The following is an 8,899-nucleotide window of genomic DNA, read 5'->3' on the forward strand; positions in this document are numbered from 1 at the left end:
CATCTACAACACATGCTGTCCAGGTAGAGGTCTCAAAGAAAATCTTCAAATGATACAGAGTGGCTTCAGCACCCATACATTTGTGACATTTCCCCAGATGACTGTACTAAAGGGATTTCTCACCTTAAAACTGAGCTCTGCCTTTTGTGGTGGTCAGAGCATCACCCCACGTGTGTCCAGACTCGCCACAGCCAGGACCTTTCCTGGAAAGGGCAAATCCATTGTGAGTGCCAGTACTCTGGGGCAGATGTTGATGGTGACACCTGGCCTCAGGAGGAGATGTGGGTTTGCTCTCTCTCCATTTCCCCTTCAGCTGAGGGACAAGACTTCTGTAAGCTCATTATTTATGAATAACCTTTTGACTACGCAGGGCTCCCCCTGATACCACACAAACAACTTGAGAAAAAAACACCTCACAAAGAAGGAAACATCAATTACCCTATATTGCCTGGATGGGCTTCAAGATCCCTTTGCACGTAAAATGAGAATGATTTCTTAAACTCAGAGTATTTAATTGGAGAAAAGATTCTCACTTCAGTAAATCTTCATCTATAAAAAAGCATGATCCAGCTGGATAGCAAGAAAACAAATCACATGCACTGCAATACAGAGGAAAGCATCTACAATGCTTCCAGATGCGTATTACAGGAAAATAATAAAATAGCAGCCCTGGTAGGAGACATCATGTTTGAAGTAGATAAAGAAGAAAGCTCTGTTGACGTGAACCCAGAAATAAAGCAGAGGAGGAAAGCACTTAAATATAAAAAGTAATTAAAGAAGTTACGTGTCTGCCTTGATCGTGCTTCCAGAAAGTTTCTGGGTCATCTGTCCATGCAGTTTTCCTGCTTCCAAATCTAAATTCTGTAGCATAACAACTATTAGACAGGAAGAGCTGGACAGTGAAACAGGATGCAGACAAGGCTTCTGAAGCCAAGAAAAGAAACATCTCCTGACAACGCTGATTAAAATGTCTCAGTACACTTCACCCAGCACACATAAGAAGGTAAATACATCATTAGAAAAAACACTGGAATGTGACTTGCTCGGGCACAGAGCTGAGACCTCTGCTTGCACGAACCCCCTGCTATCCCACACGCCATGAGGTCACGCGTTAGGATGTTTTGATTCCCCAGGTAAAAGATGTTAAGATCAAGAATGCTCTTCTAAAAGCTGCCATGTCCAGACAGTCATGGAGTATGTGTGCTGTAGGTTAATGTTGTTTTTAATCATCCGTCTTCCTGGAGCACCTTGGAGAAGTGTTTGTATGAAGCCTAATAGCTTCCAGGTGTCACCCCCCAAAGTCCTGATGTCCCAACAAAGCCAGAGTCTTCTTGCTGATGGCTCCCACACACCCTCAGTCTGTGAGGCTGCAAGCAGTCAACACAGAGCCAGCCCCTTCCACTCCTGTTCCCTGCAGCATCACCCAACTGCTTTTTTGGTTCTGCAGCTTTCTGTGATACCCTTCAATTTTCCACAAACTGGGAGCACTTCTTCCTGCTCTTCTCCCTGCGAACTGTGCCCTCCGCTCCCAGCAGAGCCGGTTTCCCTCCCCCAGGCAGGCTGATGGGCTCTGGCTGGGGGCCATTTTGGCGGGGTGGGAGGAAGCACCCTGCTCAGATCGCAATCAAGTGGAGAACATGCCGTCCTGTAATTATGCAGTTGTGCATGGCACAGCGCAGAGGGTCCTGCAATTCAAACTGCAGCTGCAATTCAAATCACAAGTAAAATGAGTAAATTTTTCAAGGGGAAACAGTGACACACAAGCCCTGGCTGCACGATGCCTAATTCCACTTTCCTTGGCTGCAATTTATTCCCCCAGCAATTGCTGCCCCATCTGTGAGGTCTTCAGCAGGAGGAAGACCTCATGTTGAGGACCTCAGAAGGGCAATGTGGGGACACACTCTGATGCTCAAGAAACTCGCCTCTGTGCTGAATGGCACAGTTTTTGTAACAGGCTCAGATTCTCGACGGTCTGTGTCGCATTCAGCAGCAGTGTTACATGTGCAAGATAAAGCCTTTTAACTCAGCTTTCTCACTTGTTTCCAGAAATTTTCACTTGTGGCAAGTACTATGAGAGGGAGATGCTGCTTCCCTGCAGGGGCAGGTGATACCTGCTAGTTTAGGACGGTTTCCATTAGCATACGAGGCCAGGAAAATGTCAAACTAGGAAGGAGAAGAGGAATGGCCTCAGATGCACTCGCTGCACTACTCTGGTAGGAAAAGCATTTACTTCATTCAGTTGCTTGTCACAGCTTTTTTGTGTTGGAGCCATACACAACTATGCATTTAGAGCCAATTTTTGCACACTCTTGCAGGCCCTTCACCTTGGGGACAGGAACCTGGACTTGCTGTTGGTGCGCAGCACAAATAAACAGGGTTTTATCCAAGAACTTCTTACTGTTTTGTAAGTTTGCAAAGAGCTTCACATGAAAGCCTACATTGTTTTGAAGTGCTAGACATTTTCCTGCTCTAAAGTTTCTAACAGGGAACTTCTGCTTGGTTTTGGATTCAGGTCTTGTCGGTTCCTTGGCTGCCAAAATGACTTTTGTGAGGCAGATAAAACTTGGAATAAATCTGGTTCAACCTTTGCAGCCAGCTCCTACGCCTATGAAGTTTCTGAAACAAAACCCAGAGTCTCTGCGGGAAGGAAAAAAAAAATTCCACCTCCAGCACTTTCGATTGTGGTTCAGTTCTCAGTCGGGTTTTATACTTTGCTCTCATCGCAGCCCTAAAATCGCCCAGCGAAGCCCCCTTTTGATCCGGCCACGGCTTTAATTCTCTTTCCCTTCGGAGCTGCGAGCCCCTGGCAGCGCGGGCAGGGCGGGCGCGGCGCTAACAAAGGGCCGAGCGCGGCCCGGGGCCGGCGGGAGCCGGGGCGGTGCGGCCGCTCCGCTGGCCCCGCGTCCCGGGACCGCAGCCGCGCTGCTCGGCCTTCCGCTCGGCACGGCGCGCCGGCGGAATCACCTGCACGACACGGTAGAAAAGAACAAGAAATAAAAACACGAAGGCACGCTAATGCCCGGGCAGCTGACTTGCTTTGAAAGCGCCGTTCACCCCCCGCTCCCTCTGCACGGTGCCCGCTGCCCCGCTCCGGCGGCGGCTCCGAGCGGAGCGCTGGGCGCGGCAGGAGCGGGCGCTGCTCGGCACCGGCGGGCGGCGGAGCGGAGGCTCTGCCCCGGGAGCGGCGGGGAAGGGGAAGGCGGCGGCGGGGCCCCGGAGCTGCCGTCCCGGCCCGGCCCGGCCCGCTCCGCCCGCAGCCGCGCTGCCCCGTGCCCCGAGGGGTGGGGAGGAGCCCTCGCGTCCCCTGGGACGGGGTGCGGGGTCGCCCCTCCAGTTGTTCCCTCGCCTCGGACGGGAGAGGACAGACACAAACAAACACTGAGTGCCAGCCCCCGGGGATGTGTCGCCGGCTTGGCCGACCCCCGCCAGCACCCAGCGCTCCGGAGGGGTCTGGCACGGCAGTCGGGAGCCCAGGGGTTCTCTGCTTATCTCGCAGAACCGAACCCTTAGAGCACCCCTCGCGCAAAGGCAGCCTGGGTCGACCCCCGCTCCCAGCTCTTTCCCGGGGGCGTGGAAGGCATAGGGATGCCCGAGCTGTGTGCTTTTCAGGGTGCAGGGTGCTTTTTCAGGGTGCTTTTCGCGCTTTTCTCTGCAGGGGCAGCAGGAGGGTTGGTGTTCGGGCAGCTGCTGTCACTTTGCAAAACTTTTTAACATTCAGCCCGTGTCCAAAGATACAAAACATACTTTTGAATGTGTATGTACAAATAAATATATATTATAAATAAATATTATACATAAATATAAAATATGCTTTTGTATGGGGACAGCTTTGGAGGCCTCTTGGCTTTTTCCCTCTGCAGTTCAATAACATCTTGTGTGCTCATGGACTTGCCTGGCCCTTTGCCTGCCCCTGCCCCTGCTCCCTGCTGCATCTCCCTCCCTGGCCTCATCCCATGCCCACAGGGTTATGTGCAAAGCAGCAGAAGAGCAAAACCTGATGAGTTCCCCTCAAGGAAAACCCAAAAGTGGCCTTAAGGAGTAGAAAGGTTGCATTTGTATAACTATGCACACGACCTGCAGAGGTGATGCTGTGGGAGCCATCCTGTTCCCTCTCTCTGGCACCTTCATCACCCCACCATGCAGGCAAAGCACCTCACTTTTCCAAAAGCACAGCCCAACAGTCAGCCACAGCCAGCCTTGGCGTGGGGAATTGATACCACTTCCCACCGAGCCTTCACCAGCAAGCAGCCAGCACTTGTCAGGAAGGGTCAAGGCATTGCGTTTCTTCGCTCCAGAAATGAGGAGACCGAGGGAGGACACAGTGATGAGGAAGGACAGAGGCAGTTTTTAATGCTGGCTGGAAGCACAGAGGGAAGTGGCACTCACAGACATCTGCAAGGGAGAGTGTCACCCAGAGGGTGCTGCTTCTTGGCTGAGCAAGCAGGCATTTACTGTGCTCACCCTTTTTCTGGGAAAGGGCTTTTAAACAAGACCTGGGTAGCAAATGTGCAGGTGCTCTTTGCAGAGGTTTCCCTGCCTTGCACAAGGATCAGCAGCATTGTTTGGGCACCACACATCCATGGATGGCTCCTGAACAAGCGAGCAAAGGGGTTTGGTGGTTGTCTTGAGGGACCTCAAAGTGTGTGCATCTTGAGATTTGGGAGCCTGAGGAAAGCAAGATCAGCAAGAGTCGCCAGCTGATTTCACAAAGTATCCCGCAGAGCTGCAGGATCAGCAGCAAATGCAGTGCCAGAGCTGTGCGGTGCACAGGCAGATGTTCAGCATCCTGAGACTCTGGGCTCTGCCACTCCGTATCTCTGCCCTTCCACTCTCCCTACAGTCCAGACCCGGCCCCTGTCCCGTTTGCCTAGAGTCTCTTTGCCCAAAATGATTGCCTGCTGAACTCAGCCTGCAGGCAATGTTTGCCCTCCAAGGAAGTCATGCCCAAGCAGCTGTAGAGTACACTGTGAAATCACCACACCTATTTCTGGGTGTTTATGAGCTCGTCTGCCTCTTTTGTCCTTCCTCTGCTGAAACATCCAGCTCTACAATAAAGCTATTTCTGATTCCTGCTCTGTGTATCCTCTTGTTTGAGTCCGCCAAGACTGAGATACTGATGTACAAATACATAACAATGTTGTATTCCTTTTTTCATGTGAAAGAGAACTGGGAAAATCACCTACAATGAGGGGTTTGTTTTCCCACTGTACAAGGTAATGTCTGCCTTGCCCTGCTTTTTTTCTTGGAAGCCTGAATGGATGACAGAGCTTGTCAGACTGAGACAGAAGAGAAAAAAAATCAAGTGAAAATTTATTTGCAGGGAAGTTACTTAATCATATTTTTGTACTTTTCATTGTGCCTCGAGCTTTTGTTTATATCTGCATATCTCATATGTTTGGGAGTTGCTGAAGGTACATGGCAGTCCTGTTGATGCATCAATTAAGGACCACAGTGACAAGTGCCATGCTCTCTGAGGTGCCCAATGAACTTTCCAAGACAAGAATCAATGTTCCTGGAAAATGAACCTCAAAAGGAAAACAAATGTTGTGACTGGGATACCTTTTTAAATTTTATCTAGAAAATTTTAAAAATGCTTTGCTCTCGTGGTCGTATATCATTAGCAATGAAGCAAGGGTGTTCTTTTATTTTTTTCCACAGAAAGCTGCCTCCAAGGCAAAGAAGAGCTGAAAGACCTAAGTATGGAGGAGGAAGAGGAGAAGGAGAAGCGGAATTGTGCATGCCAATGCCATTGCACCCCGATCAATCTTCCCACAATTACACAGAACGATGCAGACACACACACGTGGCTGCCTCTGAGCCAAGTATGTCCTGAGTTATGCAGAGCCCCTGTGTCCTCCCTGCTGTGGAAGCTGTGCTGGACCCACTGTGCTCAAGGCCTGAAAAACATCCTCTTAAACACAAGGCAGCAAGACATTTTCTGGGGCTGAAACTTGCTGGAGGCTCTCTGGGGACAGGGACCTGTCAACCATCCTGAGGCAACGCCCACCAGCTCCTGCAAGGTGGCCCCTCAGGATCAGCAGCAGGCAAGCAGAGGGACCGTGTGCAGGGACAGGCCTGTGCTGGAGTCTATAGACCATTCCCAAATCAGCAGTGCCAAAAACTGCCAGTCTGGGAGGATAGGCTGAGACAAGTGCAGGAGGGGCATGGAATCCAGGAGAGGAGGAGATGGCTGAGAGTACTGCAGCCCAGAGGATGCAGCCATGACATGATCTCCACACCCACACATGACCCAGAAAGTTTGCGTGGGAGACTGGGTGAATTAGGAGAAAAAAATAAGTCACTGAAGGGCTGATCCATGCAAAGTTACTCACAGTGGCTCCACCCCTGAGCTGCCAAGCAGTGGGCACAGGGGAAGCATTGCAAGGTAGGTGTCTGCCAGTATTGGAGGGACAGGCTGGAGAGCTGCAGGGACCACTCTGCTCCAGCACAGCCTGCTCCTGCCTGGGCAGCACTGCACCTCACGAGAGCCAGCGCCGTGGTCAAGGAGGAGCAGGGGAATGCCATCACTGGAGGTGAACAGAGCCAGACTGCAGGGGAGATAGCAGTGGGTGAGGCTCAGCCTGCGTCGTGAGGGAATGCTGGGCTCCTTGTTAGCTCCACGTTTTCCTTTCCTCTCCCTGCTGGTGTGAGAAAACGCACGCTGCATTTGTTCGGCTGCCAGGAATATGGCAGCTCAAGCACCATCTTGTTAGCTTTGCTGTGTGTCTTTTCCCACAGCATTGCTTTAAATAATGAAGGGAGTCATGATCCACCAGCTGGATTAGACGTTATGAACTTATCTGGCTCAAATCCAATGGTGATATATTTGGCCTCATTATTTTATGCACAAATGCCACAAAACAGCACAAGATTTTTTTTTTTCCTAAATACTCTTTTTCTTTTAGCACTGACATTTCTCTTATTTGCATTAAGATTTGCAATGAACAGCCTGTGCCAGACCAAATTTGTCAGATACTTCTGCTTTTATGGATGGTTTGTTCCAGGAAATCAGGGTTGGAATTGTATGCCCTGACCTCAGGGATAGGTCAGCGAGTACTCCCAGGATGGAGAACATCTTTGCACTTTCAGGAACCTGCTGTGGAAGAAATGGGGATCTTGCTGGTGACTGCATCATGGTGCCATGGCCAGGACATCAGTTCAGGAAAATAGAAAATTGGGTCCTCATGTGATGGGGCTTTTAGCAAGCATCTGAGCTGTAGAAGGAAGATAAAAACGTTCAGCCTTCTTTATAAAGTACTCAGAGGCTTACAAGACATTTATTAAATGTAGGTCTAGATGAAGGAGGTGGGAAGTGCTGTTGCAGGAACCACACCCGTGCTGCTCCCAGCACAGGGACCCAACAACGCCCATGCAGGGTGACAGATGCAGTGGGCAGGGAAACAGACACACAAGACTTTCTATTCCCTGCTGTGGGAATCAGCCCCACGTCACTGGGAGACAGAGACAGGGAAGGCTTTCGGAGGGAGGACAACTGACTGCCTGCAAAAGGCAGAGATACAAGATCAGAGGTCAGGGATGGATGAGAAATGCTTTGAGCACACAAAGATTAGAGGGCAGAAGCCTTCACTGTGGATGCTTTGAGCTTGTAACAATACAGATTCTACAGAGTCTGGCCTAACCTGAGAAGCATGAAATTGCTCCAGACCAGGCTCTTGATATTCTAGCAAAGTAAAATAAAAAATTCACAAAGAGATACCTTTGCTATTCTAGCAAAGTAAAATAAAAAATTCACAAAGAGATGCCAGCCACCTGGGATGTAAATGCCCATCAGCTTCAAAATGATGATTTCTTAGTGATAAAAGTTCAAGAAACGAGGGTGTTGTGTGGGATGCTTTACCTAGCCATCCTGGCAAGATCACGCTGTGTTACAATTCAATTCAGCCTTCAGGCAATGCACTCCCGCTCTGCTTCCAGAACCAGTCAATGTCTGCTCTGAGTATTTCATCTGACAATCCAGAGAAAACAGGAGATTAGAGAAGCAGAAACTTACAGCATTTAGGGGGAGTCTTTTTTCCCCCTTTTGTTTTGTGTTTCATATAGTGTTAGTCCTGTGCGTACCATTGTGCCGAGTCTGCTGTTTGAAGTAGCTTCTGAGAAGTTAAGACCAAGTTGGTGAGAATCTGGAAAAAACATGAACACAATGAACCTGAAAAACAAAATCAGGCTCTCCCCATTTTGTTTTTCATTAAACAGAGAAAGGGAAGAGAGTGCTCCACGTATTCAGCCATTCAAGTGCCATGTACTCGGATACCGTCTGGGTGAGCCCAAGCATCGCTCTGCAAATATTGACAGTCTCTTCATTTAAGCAAGAGCCCTCAGAGTCTAATTTTAAGTGCTCGTTTTGTCTATTCCTCGATAAAAGTCAGGCAATTAGGGGAAGAACAAGCCTGAGTGTGGTATCTCTTCCAGACATTTCCACCCTGTACTACGAAGCACCTACTCATGACACGGCTGCATCATTGCTATTGTCAGAACCAAGCCTCCTCCCCCAACAGCTCAGCTTCTAGATGGATGTTTTAGTCTCTCATATGAATGAAATTATTTAAGGTGAAACCTAGAAGTGCATTAATGTTTTTTTAGCATACTCTGGGACATTTTACAACCTCATTAAAATGCCTGCTCAACTAAGGATTTCTTCTCAAGGTGGTAAGCGCCGTTCCCAGGCACTTCACAAACCAGAATGACACATTTGGATCTTCTGAATTCGCAGTGGAAAAATTCCCAGCTCTGGGACAACATGCAGAAACTGGTTGATTTCCTACAGTTTAATAACATTATTGGAAAACTCAGGGCAGGAGGGAGATAATGCCTCTTTCTTGCAATGTAATCAGGAAGTGGGATTTAGGAAGCTGGGGTGTATTTCCGCCTGCACACACAC

The 8,899-nt window shown here is 49.3% G+C and overlaps 1 long non-coding RNA gene across 1 annotated transcript; it reads right to left on the minus strand.

Annotated features, from left to right (window-relative positions):
- Nucleotides 1–6,976: 6,976 nt before the first annotated feature.
- On the minus strand, nucleotides 6,977–8,133 carry LOC121358838. The gene is made up of 3 exons (XR_005955961.1): nucleotides 8,080–8,133; nucleotides 7,859–7,966; nucleotides 6,977–7,214 (listed from the first exon to the last, which is right to left on the minus strand). It is a non-coding gene; the product is annotated as an uncharacterized LOC121358838 (long non-coding RNA).
- Between the last annotated feature and the right edge of the window lie 766 nt (nucleotides 8,134–8,899).

This window comes from Pyrgilauda ruficollis, unplaced genomic scaffold, assembly GCF_017590135.1.
Source record: "Pyrgilauda ruficollis isolate IOZ18807 unplaced genomic scaffold, ASM1759013v1 scaffold4, whole genome shotgun sequence".
NCBI classification, from domain to species: Eukaryota; Metazoa; Chordata; class Aves; order Passeriformes; family Passeridae; genus Pyrgilauda; species Pyrgilauda ruficollis.